Raw genomic sequence first — 12,370 nt, 5'->3', positions numbered from 1 at the left:
GAGAACAGGGGGGGTGCGCTGAATTGTTCCTCCGATCTTAGCACCGACCAGTTCTTTTTGATAATTTTGGCAACTCTGTTGCTGTCCGGGCTGAAGACTGAGACAAAGGGAATCCTTTTCAAAGTTTGTTTGTTTGGGTTTGGCACTAATAGGTCCTCCCGGTGGTTATACCATGCCCGTTTTTTGGCTTGTTTCACCAGACGTCGTGGATAACCTCTGTTGATAAGTTTGGAGACTAGGATATCCGCCTCCCTGAAGTAATCCTTGCGCCACTTACAATTCCTCCGGATGCGGAGGAATTGGCCAAAGGGGAGACCATCGCGGAGGCCTCTGGGGTGGTTGCTAGAGTAGTGCAGCAACGTGTTCCGTTCGGTTGGCTTGCGATATAGGATAGTTCCAATTTTGCCCTCCTCCACATGTATTGTGACATCCAAGAAAGGTAGGTCATTGGTTTTGGTTTCATATGTGAATTTTAGGTGTTCCTGGGAAGAGTTTAACCAATCAACGCACGGCTGTAAGGAGTCAGCTGTGCCATTCCAGATTAATAGAATGTCATCAATGTACCGACGCCACAAGTGGATTTGGGGTCGGTACGGGTTGATGTGGTTGAGGAATAATGACTTTTCAAGGGCATGGACATATAGAATGGCAAAATTCGGAGCAAAGCAAGCCCCCATCGCTACTCCCTTGATTTGCAGGTAGTATGTGTTTTTGTACAAGAAATAGTTATTTTGTAGGGCCACTCTTAAGAGATCCATAACGAAATCGGTTGGAATTTTGGATGGTTGTGGTCTGGTAGTCAGAAGGTTCTTGATTACGTTTAGTCCCTCGCAGTGGGGAATGTTAGTGTAAAGGGATTCAATATCCAGGCTTGCCATTATTTGATTGTCCATGTCGAAGGGTTGATCCTCAATGGTGGAGATAAGGTCCATGGTGTCACGGATGTAGGTGTCCGTGATGGGTACAAACTCTTTGATAACAGAGTCCACAAACTTGCCAAGGGGTTCCAGAATGGAGCCGCACCCCGATACTATCGGGCGTCCAGGCGGATTTCTGGCGTCTTTATGTATTTTGGGAAGTACATAGAGGATCGGGGTCCTGGGGTGTGGGTTGTTCAAAAACTCAAATTCTTTAAGTTTGGACTCTGTTATCAAAGAGTTTGTACCCATCACGGACACCTACATCCGTGACACCATGGACCTTATCTCCACCATTGAGGATCAACCCTTCGACATGGACAATCAAATAATGGCAAGCCTGGATATTGAATCCCTTTACACTAACATTCCCCACTGCGAGGGACTAAACGTAATCAAGAACCTTCTGACTACCAGACCACAACCATCCAAAATTCCAACCGATTTCGTTATGGATCTCTTAAGAGTGGCCCTACAAAATAACTATTTCTTGTACAAAAACACATACTACCTGCAAATCAAGGGAGTAGCGATGGGGGCTTGCTTTGCTCCGAATTTTGCCATTCTATATGTCCATGCCCTTGAAAAGTCATTATTCCTCAACCACATCAACCCGTACCGACCCCAAATCCACTTGTGGCGTCGGTACATTGATGACATTCTATTAATCTGGAATGGCACAGCTGACTCCTTACAGCCGTGCGTTGATTGGTTAAACTCTTCCCAGGAACACCTAAAATTCACATATGAAACCAAAACCAATGACCTACCTTTCTTGGATGTCACAATACATGTGGAGGAGGGCAAAATTGGAACTATCCTATATCGCAAGCCAACCGAACGGAACACGTTGCTGCACTACTCTAGCAACCACCCCAGAGGCCTCCGCGATGGTCTCCCCTTTGGCCAATTCCTCCGCATCCGGAGGAATTGTAAGTGGCGCAAGGATTACTTCAGGGAGGCGGATATCCTAGTCTCCAAACTTATCAACAGAGGTTATCCACGACGTCTGGTGAAACAAGCCAAAAAACGGGCATGGTATAACCACCGGGAGGACCTATTAGTGCCAAACCCAAACAAACAAACTTTGAAAAGGATTCCCTTTGTCTCAGTCTTCAGCCCGGACAGCAACAGAGTTGCCAAAATTATCAAAAAGAACTGGTCGGTGCTAAGATCGGAGGAACAATTCAGCGCACCCCCCCTGTTCTCTTATCAGAGAGGTAATAACATCGCTAACCACCTCGTTCATGCCATCACTTGGCCGACATCCAGCACCGAGAGAAATACTAACACCATCACGGCAGCATGGGGCATGCCCCCGGTCATTGGACATTTCAAATGCCAGTCCTGTAGTGTATGCGAATTGACAATGAACACCAAAGAATTCAAATTCAGGGGACAAACACACCAGCTCACTCATCAAACCAACTGCAAAACACAAAACGTGATTTATGCCATCAGATGCCCGTGTGATTTGATCTACATCGGCCAGACAACGCAAATGATTAAACAGCGGATCATACAACATAAAAGCAGAATCAATTGCAAGGTACTCACAGCACCCCTGGTCTCACACTTCATTGAGCATTCCCATACTGACACGGACCTAAGATGGCAGGTCATTGAGAAACCTACCCTACCTCTCAGAGGAGGCAACATGACTGCGCTGCTCAACAGAGCTGAATGCAAATGGATCGCCAGGGTTGACTCTGTCAACCGAGGGCTCAACACCCTTGATGAATGGACTAGCACTATCACCACCTAAGTCTCTCCCCTGAAGTGCGATTCACGTAATACAAACCTGTATCGACCTTGACTTCAACAGGTTTATTGTACCTCCTAAGCCTTTAACATTTCTCTGTAAACTAACTGCCTGGTTTCACACCAAAACAACCTACTTCGTTTCTGTTAATTTAATATGCCTTTGTTTGTTTTAATCCTTTCCCTGTTATGATCACATTCACGTATTGTCTCCAGTACATGGCAGTAGGTACATAAACAGTACCAACGATATGATCATTGCATTATGAACCCTTTGTCCAGACCAAGCCCCTTTATTTGGCTTTCGTATTCTCCAAGCATCTAATACATTCTGTAAATTAACCCCCCGGTTTTACACCAAACAAACCCTGCTGTGTTGGTTAAAATATGCTCTATTGTTGTGTGCATTGCAATTATGGTTATGATTCACATGCACCTGCTGGCAAAAACATTCTTAATTGTTATATGTGTTTCCTGCTCTAGACGCCGAAAGCGCCACTTGAGTTGTTTTACCTTTTGATTACACAAAATTGCTGATAATTTCCTTTCTACGTGACTGCCGGTCTTTGACGGCGCTCAGATACTGCTTCCCTTCCTGTTTTGCTTGAGTTTCCATGGGAACCTTCTCCCACACCCAACCACTCCTCCCCGGCCCCTCCCATTCCCGCCCCCGTCCCTCTCCCTTGACCAATGACCTCGCGACACATCCCCCACCCCGCCCCTGGCTCACGCCCAACCCCGCCCCCCCCCGTCCCACGGCAGCCTGGACATAACCCAGGACACAGGTAATGCGCGGTCTGTTCCCGCATTTACTGCCGATCAGCCACGCCAGATGAGCGCCTGCCTCTGAGCTGTACCTGATTTCTGGTAAGAGCATCTCGGAGGGTCCACACTCCCAGATCGTACTTAGGATGTAACTCCAGCTCTATCACGGAGCGCCTATCAGCCTCACTGACCGCATGCGCGCTCTCTCTTTCCAGACGCTGCCCTACTTTGCGAGCAGCTCTAGGACGGAACGCGATCAGGTAATCATATCGCCAGTCCGCCCCGCATTATTCCTGTGACATCCCTGTTATTTAATACTCACGTCAATATTTCTTTCACAGTAAATTGACGCGATCAACATCCGTGTGTGCCGCCAGCCTCGCCTCCATTACAGGCACCTTGTAAGTGTAATCCCCTATATGTGGTTCACCGTTCCACTTAAGGGTCTCCTCCCCGCCGGGCCATATTTCCACATTAGTCACCCCTAACAGCACTCTCCTTCCCTTTCTGGCCACCACTACAGTCACGGCCCCCTTTTTTCACGATAGGTCTAATACGCTTCAGTCAATTACCTATCCCCCACCCCTCACCTACCCCTCCCCGCCCGCCAATTGCCCTTGCTCACTACTCCCCTCCTTTGTCCACAGCACTGTACCTATCGACAACCCCGTCCTGATGACGATCCTAAATCAAGGGGATCGAAACGCCGTCGACCACACAGCTTGAACCATACGACGCATATCACACTTAAAGCTTTTATGGAAAACTATTGTCCAAGTGATTGTAACTTGTTCTGTAATTGAAGCTTTAAATGATGTACATAATTCCATGTATGCGCCACTTATGCTGTTTTTAAAAGCACTTGCACTTCTCATTTCACTTCAAACTGTATATAGCACCTTGCACCAAGTGCCACTGGGTTGTCACAAGATCTAATCTTTACAGTGCTGTCTTAAACTGTAAATGCATTACCCCTTGTCCTTGGTGAATAATACCACCCTTTGTTCAATTCCTCTGACTCCTTGTGTTCTGTTCTTAGTAATGCCTGTGGCATACCCCTACTGAAACAGTCTTTTAAATAATACCTGTTGGGACCTGTTCTTGTTTACATAACGCACCCTCCCCAACGTGGTCTATGGGTTACCTCCTGTACTTCCTATAATTATTAGGTGCAGCCTGTTCGCTGCGAGAGGAGTACCTCCGTGTACTTGATCTAATATACCTTATCTATTAAGGTACACATCTGCCCAGGACCCTCCGGCCTGCACAAGATGTCCAAGGAGTCCCTCACCTATTCAGAGGAATATATTCAATCCAGACTCACTGGGCCTTCATTATTGTCAGGCCCTCAACAATCTACATCCGCCTCCACTGCCCCCAACTCGTCCCGAGTTCTCCTGGATCAACTTGAGAAACTGAAGAAGAAGCAGATCAGAACGGATCTACATGCCCGCATGCTCACGGATTACCTACGGTCCGGTGTCATTCCTCTTGGCCTTCAAATCCGGAACACCCCTGCCATTTTCACACAAGACCCAAAGTTCCGAGTCAGCTTTAGCCATCTAGCGACCACGTGCTCCCGCCACTGGATGGTCCTGGGTATTGACACAGCGATAGAACATAGCCGCCAAGAGCTCCAAGAAATTGAAGAACTAGAGAAACGTATCCTAGAAGACACAACCATCACAGACGCAAAAAACCTCCTAGAGAAAATACATAGCTCCATTGCCACTTTCAACACCTTTGAGGTCAATAAAAAGATCAACAAAATCGAGAAAGATATTAAGAACTATAAGAATGAGAACACGTACCCTTATTTGAACGACGAATTCTATACCACGCATCAGAACCAGCCAAGATCCCAAAATTGGGGCAGATACAGAAACAACCAACGCGTCACCTTCTCTGTCTCATCAAACAGCTCAGGAGACGACACCGACGCCACAACCTCTGGTCCACAGCCACTACTTCAACCCGGTTTTTTAGGACGAGGCCGAGGCCGCGGCCAACACCCGCAACCACAGAATCGTCGGACAAGGGCAAAACAGTATCAACCACCAGTACCAGGCAACAGACAAACCCGCAACCGATACTACCAGTGGGGCCAACCCCAATGATGGATCAAGAAAGTACAAATGCTGTAACGTCCATCCCTATCTTCAACCTGTCGGACCACAACCTTACACCCACAGAAACGAAACTTCTGTCACGTGGTCTTTCGTTTGTGCCAACGGTCAGAACCAATTTTCTGGATCTCCAGTCCAACCTTCTGAAATTTTTCAGGAGAATTCGACTAAAACACTTTTTTGCAGACAAACCTGATAACAGTGGGTTAGAGATTTCCCCTTTTCGTCCGCCCTCCACCTTCAACCCTCCCTCGCATCAAATGCCACCCGAAATTCTGACTTTTGAAAAACTTGTTTTAAAAGAAGTTATGGCACTTAAGACCACGCCACGGTACGTCCCCTACAACCTGCCTTGGGAAGAAAAAGAAGCACTTGCCACCTTACAAAACAACCCGGAAATAGTCATCAAACCCGCGGACATGGGGGGTGGGATTGTGGTCCTCAATAACACTGAATACGACAGGGAGGTAGAGCGACAATTAACCAACCACGACCATTACCGCGCTCTATCCAAAGATCCCCTTGCAGACATAAGACTAAAGATTCTGTCCATTACAACTGCAGCCAGAGACAATGATGTGATCAACAAAAAAGAATTTGAGTTTTTGAACAACCCACACCCCAGGACCCCGATCCTCTATGTACTTCCCAAAATACATAAAGACGCCAGAAATCCGCCTGGACGCCCGATAGTATCGGGGTGCGGCTCCATTCTGGAACCCCTTGGCAAGTTTGTGGACTCTGTTATCAAAGAGTTTGTACCCATCACGGACACCTACATCCGTGACACCATGGACCTTATCTCCACCATTGAGGATCAACCCTTCGACATGGACAATCAAATAATGGCAAGCCTGGATATTGAATCCCTTTACACTAACATTCCCCACTGCGAGGGACTAAACGTAATCAAGAACCTTCTGACTACCAGACCACAACCATCCAAAATTCCAACCGATTTCGTTATGGATCTCTTAAGAGTGGCCCTACAAAATAACTATTTCTTGTACAAAAACACATACTACCTGCAAATCAAGGGAGTAGCGATGGGGGCTTGCTTTGCTCCGAATTTTGCCATTCTATATGTCCATGCCCTTGAAAAGTCATTATTCCTCAACCACATCAACCCGTACCGACCCCAAATCCACTTGTGGCGTCGGTACATTGATGACATTCTATTAATCTGGAATGGCACAGCTGACTCCTTACAGCCGTGCGTTGATTGGTTAAACTCTTCCCAGGAACACCTAAAATTCACATATGAAACCAAAACCAATGACCTACCTTTCTTGGATGTCACAATACATGTGGAGGAGGGCAAAATTGGAACTATCCTATATCGCAAGCCAACCGAACGGAACACGTTGCTGCACTACTCTAGCAACCACCCCAGAGGCCTCCGCGATGGTCTCCCCTTTGGCCAATTCCTCCGCATCCGGAGGAATTGTAAGTGGCGCAAGGATTACTTCAGGGAGGCGGATATCCTAGTCTCCAAACTTATCAACAGAGGTTATCCACGACGTCTGGTGAAACAAGCCAAAAAACGGGCATGGTATAACCACCGGGAGGACCTATTAGTGCCAAACCCAAACAAACAAACTTTGAAAAGGATTCCCTTTGTCTCAGTCTTCAGCCCGGACAGCAACAGAGTTGCCAAAATTATCAAAAAGAACTGGTCGGTGCTAAGATCGGAGGAACAATTCAGCGCACCCCCCCTGTTCTCTTATCAGAGAGGTAATAACATCGCTAACCACCTCGTTCATGCCATCACTTGGCCGACATCCAGCACCGAGAGAAATACTAACACCATCACGGCAGCATGGGGCATGCCCCCGGTCATTGGACATTTCAAATGCCAGTCCTGTAGTGTATGCGAATTGACAATGAACACCAAAGAATTCAAATTCAGGGGACAAACACACCAGCTCACTCATCAAACCAACTGCAAAACACAAAACGTGATTTATGCCATCAGATGCCCGTGTGATTTGATCTACATCGGCCAGACAACGCAAATGATTAAACAGCGGATCATACAACATAAAAGCAGAATCAATTGCAAGGTACTCACAGCACCCCTGGTCTCACACTTCATTGAGCATTCCCATACTGACACGGACCTAAGATGGCAGGTCATTGAGAAACCTACCCTACCTCTCAGAGGAGGCAACATGACTGCGCTGCTCAACAGAGCTGAATGCAAATGGATCGCCAGGGTTGACTCTGTCAACCGAGGGCTCAACACCCTTGATGAATGGACTAGCACTATCACCACCTAAGTCTCTCCCCTGAAGTGCGATTCACGTAATACAAACCTGTATCGACCTTGACTTCAACAGGTTTATTGTACCTCCTAAGCCTTTAACATTTCTCTGTAAACTAACTGCCTGGTTTCACACCAAAACAACCTACTTCGTTTCTGTTAATTTAATATGCCTTTGTTTGTTTTAATCCTTTCCCTGTTATGATCACATTCACGTATTGTCTCCAGTACATGGCAGTAGGTACATAAACAGTACCAACGATATGATCATTGCATTATGAACCCTTTGTCCAGACCAAGCCCCTTTATTTGGCTTTCGTATTCTCCAAGCATCTAATACATTCTGTAAATTAACCCCCCGGTTTTACACCAAACAAACCCTGCTGTGTTGGTTAAAATATGCTCTATTGTTGTGTGCATTGCAATTATGGTTATGATTCACATGCACCTGCTGGCAAAAACATTCTTAATTGTTATATGTGTTTCCTGCTCTAGACGCCGAAAGCGCCACTTGAGTTGTTTTACCTTTTGATTACACAAAATTGCTGATAATTTCCTTTCTACGTGACTGCCGGTCTTTGACGGCGCTCAGATACTGCTTCCCTTCCTGTTTTGCTTGAGTTTCCATGGGAACCTTCTCCCACACCCAACCACTCCTCCCCGGCCCCTCCCATTCCCGCCCCGTCCCTCTCCCTTGACCAATGACCTCGCGACACATCCCCCACCCCGCCCCTGGCTCACGCCCAACCCCGCCCCCCCCCGTCCCACGGCAGCCTGGACATAACCCAGGACACAGGTAATGCGCGGTCTGTTCCCGCATTTACTGCCGATCAGCCACGCCAGATGAGCGCCTGCCTCTGAGCTGTACCTGATTTCTGGTAAGAGCATCTCGGAGGGTCCACACTCCCAGATCGTACTTAGGATGTAACTCCAGCTCTATCACGGAGCGCCTATCAGCCTCACTGACCGCATGCGCGCTCTCTCTTTCCAGACGCTGCCCTACTTTGCGAGCAGCTCTAGGACGGAACGCGATCAGGTAATCATATCGCCAGTCCGCCCCGCATAATTCCTGTGACATCCCTGTTATTTAATACTCACGTCAATATTTCTTTCACAGTAAATTGACGCGATCAACATCCGTGTGTGCCGCCAGCCTCGCCTCCATTACAGGCACCTTGTAAGTGTAATCCCCTATATGTGGTTCACCGTTCCACTTAAGGGTCTCCTCCCCGCCGGGCCATATTTCCACATTAGTCACCCCTAACAGCACTCTCCTTCCCTTTCTGGCCACCACTACAGTCACGGCCCCCTTTTTTCACGATAGGTCTAATACGCTTCAGTCAATTACCTATCCCCCACCCCTCACCTACCCCTCCCCGCCCGCCAATTGCCCTTGCTCACTACTCCCCTCCTTTGTCCACAGCACTGTACCTATCGACAACCCCGTCCTGATGACGATCCTAAATCAAGGGGATCGAAACGCCGTCGACCACACAGCTTGAACCATACGACGCATATCACACTTAAAGCTTTTATGGAAAACTATTGTCCAAGTGATTGTAACTTGTTCTGTAATTGAAGCTTTAAATGATGTACATAATTCCATGTATGCGCCACTTATGCTGTTTTTAAAAGCACTTGCACTTCTCATTTCACTTCAAACTGTATATAGCACCTTGCACCAAGTGCCACTGGGTTGTCACAAGATCTAATCTTTACAGTGCTGTCTTAAACTGTAAATGCATTACCCCTTGTCCTTGGTGAATAATACCACCCTTTGTTCAATTCCTCTGACTCCTTGTGTTCTGTTCTTAGTAATGCCTGTGGCATACCCCTACTGAAACAGTCTTTTAAATAATACCTGTTGGGACCTGTTCTTGTTTACATAACGCACCCTCCCCAACGTGGTCTATGGGTTACCTCCTGTACTTCCTATAATTGTGTTTGTGATCAGTCGCCATTTTAAAGCCCAACAAGCCTGAATGTATATATATATATATACACACACTATTAGATGAGATGTATTTAAAAACACGGAATTCAAAATAATAGGATTCAAAATAAATGCATGTCAATAATAACATAGATTGAATATATAACTATCTAATAAAAACATTTATGAAACTTAAGTACAAAATAATACAAAAAGTAGATTTAACATGAGATACATATAATGTATTGTCGTGTAGTTCCTTTAAACCATTATAGGACCTGCGCGTTTAGATAACATACCCTGTTTGATTGGTGTCTGGACTGTTTCTACTCACCACCACCAGGTATGTTAGACTGTGTACCAGCTAGCTCACAGTGCCACTAGAAACCCCACTTACCAAGGAGAGAATAGTTCTTGGCAACTATCGAACATGACAACCGTGATCCCTCAGGATCGTGGAAACAGTGCAATACTTTTCGCACAGTCATTCGTGCTCACTTTGCCTCAGAGAGATGCACAGGAAAAACGATGGGGACGTTTTCTAATAAGCATTTATTGAACCAGCGTCATTCTAGTGTAAAATAGGCATGCTGAAACAACCATTAGACAGAAACAGATATAAATGATTAGAAGCACAAATAGAGTAAAAGGATGGTAGATTTCTACCTTCGTGCTAAAACAGTGAATACAGGCAAGTATATAAAAAACATGACAGTAAAATGCGTACTCCTAAAATGCAACCCTAAATAGATGTACCTAAGTGTACCTAACATGTATGTAGGTGTAAAGCCAAGAATCCCTCTAGGATAAAGTCAACCCCATTACCTGAAGTGAGAGACTGTGGGACCCTATCTTGGTCTCGAGATGGACACCCCATGAGGGATGTCAGACCACTGCGAGCTGGAGTGTCTACCTGCAGGAACTTCATCGTCTCGCGACAGTGTGTCAGCATGGAAGTCCTTTTCTCCTCTGACTACCTCAGCAAGATATGGTGTTTATGTACCCAAAGTGGTATCCTCAGGGGTTCTACCTTGCTGTGTCATGACGTATGGAATGACCGTTATACATAGTTATTAAGCAGGCGACGGAAGTCCTGGTGAGTTTCCAAGAATCCTCATGCATAATGGATGAGGCTAGCTTTCAGAGAAAACCCTACGTCCTGTAAGCAGTTTCGTAACTAGGTAAAAGGTCAGTCCCAAGAACTGTTATGCAGTGTAATGTTAGGGAAGAGTATAGGTGACAGGTTAGGTGACTACATGAGCCTATATTGGGGTACCTCTATGAAACATATCACCCACTCCTCATCTGACTGGATGATAAACTAAAATGTTAACCTATTGTAGGCATTTGTACACAAGAAACTAATAAGTTCAAAACATTAGTGCATTTAAAAAATATTTTAAAAAAATGCTAAAATTGTATTTTAAGCGGTAGAAGTTTTACTAAAATATGTTCTTATACATAGTTCAAACAACCATGAGTGACTAAAAGCCAGGCAGTTTGAGCAAAAGTTTCTGTTTGTTGAAAATTTCAAAGTTGGATGCTTTTGAAAAAACTAAATTTTTTCCCAGCACACGATGAGCCAAATGTTTATGTGTCCTGGCTGGGAGACGCAACATCACTGTTGCCTGCAATCGCAGACGCAGACGACGGTCCCTGCAATACCTCACAGATCAGGTCAATTGAGTACAGATGTTCCTCCGTATTCTCCACAGCCGCTGCGTAGCAGAAAAATGAATTTATTATTAGGAACAGGACCAGCGGAAGCCCTCCAAAAATGCTTCCCAATACAAAGAGTATGATGTTGGGAATAACTCTGAGGATTGTCTGAAAGGTGCATAGCAGTCCAGAAACTATCGTCTTAAATAGGTGTTCTATATCCATCGTATCAAACATGTTAACGATACATTGTACTATTTCTGTGAAATGCGAATGGCAGTTTTTCCGTACAAGAACCTGTATCTCAGCCGAGGACCTTGCAACCTGGAGATCATACGTTTCTCGGGCGGAGGATAAGGGCACGGTTTGCTGTAGAAGCATGGCTTTTATTTAGCTCAGAGTATCAAACCGTATAAATGAAACATTCAACAAAGGCCATAATGGTGCCTTCCTGACAGTATGGGTCAGTAGAAACACAATTCTTGCATACAGCAAGTAACCCTGGAGTTTACAGTGACAAGATATGTGATGACCTGGAGAATCCCACAACAACCTTGAACATTCAGCATCAAGTAACTCCCATTTGAAAGCAACTTGAACACCGCCTTAATCACGGCAGCCAGGGACCTTTTTAATTGACAGGATAAGTTAGCAACTGAACCATTACAGGCCCCGTAAAGCATGATATCCTGGCATATGAGAGACCCACTTAAAGAGTTCTTGCAGTTTGTACCACTTAGAAACACTTCCATGTCCCCATTCCTGAATCGGAATCTGTATGGTAATTCCCAAGATTCCTTGATGAATTCCCTACCCATCGCTTCATATCGCCTGCCTGTAGTTTTTCTAGGCAATACTGAAACTGGAAAGTTGTGACAGGTAATGTTCTATGGCCATGGATTAACCATTCTGTGGATGGTGACTCTGCCACAGTAAAAGGTGATTG

Source organism: Lissotriton helveticus, chromosome 7, assembly GCF_964261635.1.
Source record: "Lissotriton helveticus chromosome 7, aLisHel1.1, whole genome shotgun sequence".
Taxonomy (NCBI): Eukaryota; Metazoa; Chordata; class Amphibia; order Caudata; family Salamandridae; genus Lissotriton; species Lissotriton helveticus.
Note: the sequence above shows the minus strand (reverse complement) of the source record.